The following is a 6779-nucleotide window of genomic DNA, read 5'->3' on the forward strand; positions in this document are numbered from 1 at the left end:
AATTGAAAGGTCAAATCAACGTCAGAGCCCAAAATTGATTAAATGTTGACAAAAAGCATGTTGTTTCAACGTTGTATTTGTGTTGTAGAATATTGGTTGGAAAATGACCAAATTTCAATGGTCAAATCAACGTCACAAACTTGACATTGAATAAACGTCGTCAAAAAGTATGTTGTTTTAACGTTGTATTTGTTATAGAAAATTGGTTAGAAAATGACCAAATTGCAATGGTCAAATCAACGTCACAACCTAACATTGATTAAACGTTGACAAAATGCATGCATGTTGTTTCAACGTTGTATTTGTGTTGTAGAATATTGGTTGGGAAATGACCACATTTCAATGGTCAAATCAACGTCACAACCTGACATTGAATAAACGTCGTCAAAAAGTATGTTGTTTCAACGTTGTATTTGTGTTGTAGAAAATTGGTTAGAAAATGACCAAATTTCAATAGTCAAATCAACGTCACAACCCAACGTTGATTAAACGTCGTCAAAAAGTATGTTGTTTCAACGTTGTATTTGTGTTGTAGAACATTGGTTGGAAAATGACCAAATTTCGATGGTCAAATCAACGTCACAAACTTGACATTGAATAAACGTCGTCAAAAAGTATGTTGTTTTAACGTTGTATTTGTTATAGAAAATTGGTTAGAAAATGACCAAATTGCAATGATCAAATCAACGTCACAGCCTAACATTGATTAAACGTTGTCACAATGCATGCATGTTGTTTCAACGTTGTGTTTGTGTTGTAGAATATTGGTTGGGAAATGACCAAATTTCAATGGTCAAATCAACGTCACAACCTGACATTGAATAAACGTCGTCAAAAAGTATGTTGTTTCAACATTGTATTTGTGTTGTAGAACATTGGTTGGGAAATGACCAAATTTCAATGGTCAAATCAACGTCACAACCTAATATTGATTAAACGTTGTCAAAATGCATGCATGTTGTTTCAACGTTGTATTTGTGTTGTAAAATATCGTTTAGAAAATGACCAAATTTCAATGGTCAAATCAACGTCACAACCTAACATTGAATAAACGTCGTCAAAAAGTATGTTGTTTCAACGTTGTATTTGTGTTGTAGAATATTGGTTGGGAAATTACCAAAACTGAAAGGTCAAATCAACGTCAGAGCCCAAAATTGATTAAATGTTGACAAAAAGCATGTTGTTTCAACGTTGTATTTGTGTTGTAGAATATTGTTTGGAAAATGACCAAATTTCGATGGTCAAATCAACGTCACAAACTTGATATTGAATAAACGTCGTCAAAAAGTATGTTGTTTTAACGTTGTATTTGTTAGATAAAATTGGTTAGAAAATGACCAAATTGCAATGGTCAAATCAACGTCACAACCTGACATTGATTAAACGTACCGGTAGTCAAAAAGTATGTTGTTTCAACGTTGTATTTGTGTTGTAGAATATTGGTTGGGAAATGACCAAAATTTAATGGTCAAATCAACGTCAGAAACCAACATTGATTAAACGTTGACAAAAAGCATGTTGTTTCACCGTTGTAGGGACGGCGTGGCGCAGTGGAAGAGTGGCCGTGCGCAACCCGAGGGTCACTGGTTCAAACCCCACCTAGTACCAACCTCGTCATGTCCGTTGTGTCCTGAGCAAGACACTTCACCCTTGCTCCTGATGGGTGCTGGTTAGCGCCTTGCATGGCAGCTCCCTCCATCAGTGTGTGAATGTGTGTGTGAATGGGTAAATGTGGAAGTAGTGTCAAAGCGCTTTGAGTACCTTGAAGGTAGAAAAGCGCTATACAAGTACAACCCATATTTGTGTTATAGAAAATTGGTTAGAAAATGACCAAATTTCAATGGTCAAATCAACGTCACAACCTGACATTGATTAAACGTCGTCAAAAAGTATGTTGTTTCAACGTTGTATTTGTGTTGCAAAATATTGGTTGGAAAATGACCAAAATTGAAAGGTCAAATCAACGTCAGAGCCCAAAATTGATTAAATGTTGACAAAAAGCATGTTGTTTTAAAGTTGTATTTGTGTTGTAGAATATTGGTTGGGAAATGACCAAATTTCAATGATCAAATCAACGTCAGAGCCAAACATTGATTAAACTTTGTCAAAAAGCACGTTGTTTTAACGTTGTATTTGTGTTATAGAAAATTGGTTAGAAAAAGACCAAATTGCAATGGTCAAATCAACGTCACAACCTAACATTGATTAAACGTTGTCAAAATGCATGCATGTTGTTTCAACGTTGTATTTGTGTTGTAGAATATTGGTTGGGAAATGACCAAATTTCAATGGTCAAATCAACGTCACAACCTGACATCGAATAAACGTCATCAAAAATCATGTTGTTTCAACGTTGTTTTTGTGTTGTAGAATATTGGTTGGGAAATGACCAAACTTCAATGTTCAAATCAACGTCAGAGCCAAACATTGATTAAACTTTGTCAAAAAGCACGTTGTGTTTGTGTTATAGAAAATTGGTTGAGAAATGACCAAATTTCAATGGTCAAATCAACGTCACAACCTGACATTGAATAAACGTTGTCAAAAAGCATGTTGTTTCAACCTTGTATTTGTGTTTTAGAAAATTGGTTGGAAAATGACCAAATTTCAATGATTAAATCAACGTCACAACCTAACATTGATTAAACGTTGTCAAAAAGCATGTTGTTTCAACCAACGTTGCACTTGTGTTGTAGAATATTGGTTAGAAATGACCAAAATTTCAAAGGGCAATTCAACGTCACAACCTGACATCGAATAAACGTCGTCAAAAATCATGTTGTTTCAATGTTGTATTTGTGTTGTAGAAATATTGGTTGGAAAATGACCAAAATTGAATTGTCAAATCAACGTCACAACGTGATATTGATTAAATGTAGTCAAAAAGCATGTTTGTGTTGTAGAATATTGTTTGGGAAATGACCAAATTTCAATGGTCAAATCAACGTCACAAACTTGACATTGAATAAACGTCGTCCAAAAGTATGTTGTTTTAACGTTGTATTTGTTAAAGAAAATTGGTTAGAAAATGACCAAATTGCAATGGTCAAATCAACGTCACAACCTAACATTGATTAAACGTTGTCAAAATGCATGCATGTTGTTTCAACGTTGTATTTGTGTTGTAGAATATTGGTCGGGAAATCACCAAATTTCAATGGTCAAATCAACGTCACAACCTGACATTGAATAAACGTCGTCAAAAAGTATGTTGTTTCAACGTTGTATTTGTGTTGTAGAATATTGGTTGGGAAATGACCAACATTTAATGGTCAAATCAACGTCAGAAACCAACATTGATTAAACGTTGTCAAAAAGCATGTTGTTTCAACGTTGTATTTGTGTTGTAGAAAATTGGTTAGAAAATTACCAAATTTCAATGGTCAAATCAACGTCACAACCAAACATTGATTAAACGTCGTCAAAAAGTATGTTGTTTCAACGTTGTATTTGTGTTGCAAAATATTGGTTGGAAAATGACCAGAATTGAAAGGTCAAATCAACGTCAGAGCCCAAAATTTATTAAATGTTGACAAAAAGCATGTTGTTTCAATGTTGTATTTGTGTTGTAGAACATTGGTTGAGAAATGACCAACATTTAATGGTCAAATCAATGTCAGAAACCAACATTGATTAAATGTTGACAAAAAGCATGTTGTTTCAATGTTGTATTTGTGTTGTAGAATATTGGTTGGGAAATGACCAAATTTCAATGGTCAAATCAACGTCACAACCTGACATCGAATAAACGTCGCCAAAAAGCATGTTGTTTCAACGTTGTATTTGTGTTGTAGAAAATTGGTTGAGAAATGACCAAATTTCAATGGTCAAATCAACGTCACAACCAAAAATTGAATAAACGTCGTCAAAAAGCATGTTGTTTTAACGTTGTATTTGTGTTATAGAAAATCGGTTAGAAAATGACCAAATTTCAATGGTCAAATCAACGTCACAACCTAACATTGATTAAACGTTGTCAAAATGCATGCATGTTGTTTCAACGTTGTATTTGTGTTGTAGAATGCTGGTTGGGAAATTCCCAAATTTCAATGGTCAAATCAACGTCACAATCTGACATCGAATAAACGTCGTCAAAATGTATGTTGTTTCAACGTTGTATTTGTGTTGTAGAATATTGGTTGGGAAATGACCAACATTTAATGGTCAAATCAACGTCAGAAACCAACATTGATTAAACGTTGTCAAAAAGCATGTTGTTTCAACGTTGTATTTGTGTTGTAGAACATTGGTTGGAAAATGACCAAATTTCGATGGTCAAATCAACGTCACAAACTTGACATTGGATAAACGTCGTCAAAAAGTATGTTGTTTTAACGTTGTATTTGTGTTATAGAATATTGGTCGGGAAATGACCAAATTTCAATGGTCAAATCAATGTCACAACCTGACATTGAATAAAAGTTGTCAAAAAGCATGTTGTTTAAACGTTGTATTTGTGTTGTAGAATATTGGTTGGGAAATGACCAAATTTCAACGGTCAAATCAAAGTCAGAGCCCAAAATTGATTAAATGTTGACAAAAAGCATGTTGTTTCAACGTTGTATTTGTGTTGTAGAATATTGGTTGGGAAATGACCAAATTTCAATGGTCAAATCGTCACAACCAGAAATTGATTAAACGTCGTCAAAAAGTATGTCGTTTTAACGTTGTATTTGTGTTATAGAAAATTGGTTAGAAAATGACCAAATTTCAATGGTCAAATCAACGTCACAACCTAACATTGATTAAACGTCGTCAAAAAGTATGTTGTTTCAACGTTGTATTTGTGTTGCAAAATATTGGTTGGAAAATGACCAAAATTGAAAGGTCAAATTTACGTCAGAGCCCAAAATAGATTAAATGTTGACAAAAAGCATGTTGTTTCAACATTGTATTTGTGTTGTAGAATATTGGTTGGAAAATGACCAAAATTGAATTGTCAAATCAACGTCACAACCTGACATTGATTAAACGTTGTCAAAATGCATATTGTTTCAACGTTGTATTTGTGTTGCAAAATATTGGGAAATGACCAACATTTAATGGTCAAATCAACGTCAGAAACCAACATTGATTAAACGTTGTCAAAAAGCATGTTTCAACTTTGTATTTGTGTTGTGAATATTGGTTGGGAAATGACCAAATTTCAATGGTCAAATCAATGTCACAACCAGAAATTGATTAAACGTCGTCAAAAAGTATGTTGTTTTAACGTTGTATTTGTGTTGTAGAAAATTGATTAGAAAATGACCAAATTTCAATGGTCAAATCCACGTCACAACCTAACATTGATCAAACGTCGTCAAAAAGTATGTTGTTTCAACGTTGTATTTGTGTTGCAAAATATTGGTTGGAAAATGACCAAAATTGAAAGGTCAAATCAACGTCAGAGCCCAAAATTGATCAAATGTTGACAAAAAGCATGTTGTTTTAACGTTGTATTTGTGTTGTAGAATATTGGTTGGGAAATGACCAAATTTCAATGGTCAAATAAACGTCACAACCTAACATTGAATAAACGTCGTTAAAAAGTATGTTGTTTCAACGTTGTATTTGTGTTGTAGAATATTGGTTGGGAAATGACCAAAACTGAACGGTCAAATCAACGTCAGAGCCCAAAATTTATTAAATGTTGACAAAAAGCATGTTGTTTCAACGTTGTATTTGTGTTGTAGAATATGTTTTGGAAAATTACCAAATTTCAATGGTCAAATCAACGTCACAACCTTGACATTGAATAAATGTCATCAAAAAAAATGTTGTTTTAACGTTGTATTTGTGTTATAGAAAATTGGTTAGAAAATGACCAAATTGCAATGATCAAATCAACGTCACAACCTGACATTGATTAAACGTTGTCAAAATGCATGCATGTTGTTTCAACGTTGTATTTGTGTTGTAGAATATTGGTTGAGAAATGACCAAATTTCAATGGTCAAATCAACGTCACAACCTGACATTGAATAAACGTTGTCAAAAAGTATGTTGTTTCAACGTTATATTTGTGTTGTAGAATATTGGTTGGGAAATGACCAACATTTAATAGTTAAATCAACGTCAGAAACCAACATCTATTAAACGTTGTCAAAAAGCATGTTTTTATGTATATATACTGTATATATATTGACATTGGTCAACGTCAGGACCAAATTCAACAAGTTCTCAACGTTGTTTCAACGTCTTGTGCCTGCTGTTTTTGAGGGTATCTGATCTTGTCCATTCCAGGGGCTTTTAAATTGACACTGGAACTAGCGATGGGTACCGCTACCTTTTTGGCACCTACTGGACACTGGTTCACACAAAATCCAACGGTGCCATGTTACTGTACCTGGGTTCCGCGTGACATCACGCCCGACCTTTGCAAGTTGCAAGTTCCATTGCCAACAAAGACATTGACTCAAAGAAATGCTAACATTACTGTTGCGTTCGGGTCGCATTGCTGAGATGGTTCTGTTCTCGTGGGTTTCGAAGAACAAGGTAGGAATACCAAAATACAGCATTCGCAGAGCGTTGGGCAAAAACCGATAATAGTCGCCAAGAGCGAACAGCATGTAAAGTCTTTGAAAACTACTAAGAGGGGGGAAAAAAACCGTAAAAAAACGCAATGGTGAGCATTGATCCAGCAACAAAGGCTGGGAGACAACAGAATATCAAAGGGAGTGATTATGGGCAGAAACAGGTGAGGACGCTAAACAATAAACAGAAGGCAGGTGTGGCTAATCAGCACCCCTAGCAACTAGAAAGTAAACAAAATGAAGAGCGCCCTGGAACATGAATGG

Source organism: Nerophis lumbriciformis, linkage group LG29, assembly GCF_033978685.3.
Source record: "Nerophis lumbriciformis linkage group LG29, RoL_Nlum_v2.1, whole genome shotgun sequence".
Taxonomy (NCBI): Eukaryota; Metazoa; Chordata; class Actinopteri; order Syngnathiformes; family Syngnathidae; genus Nerophis; species Nerophis lumbriciformis.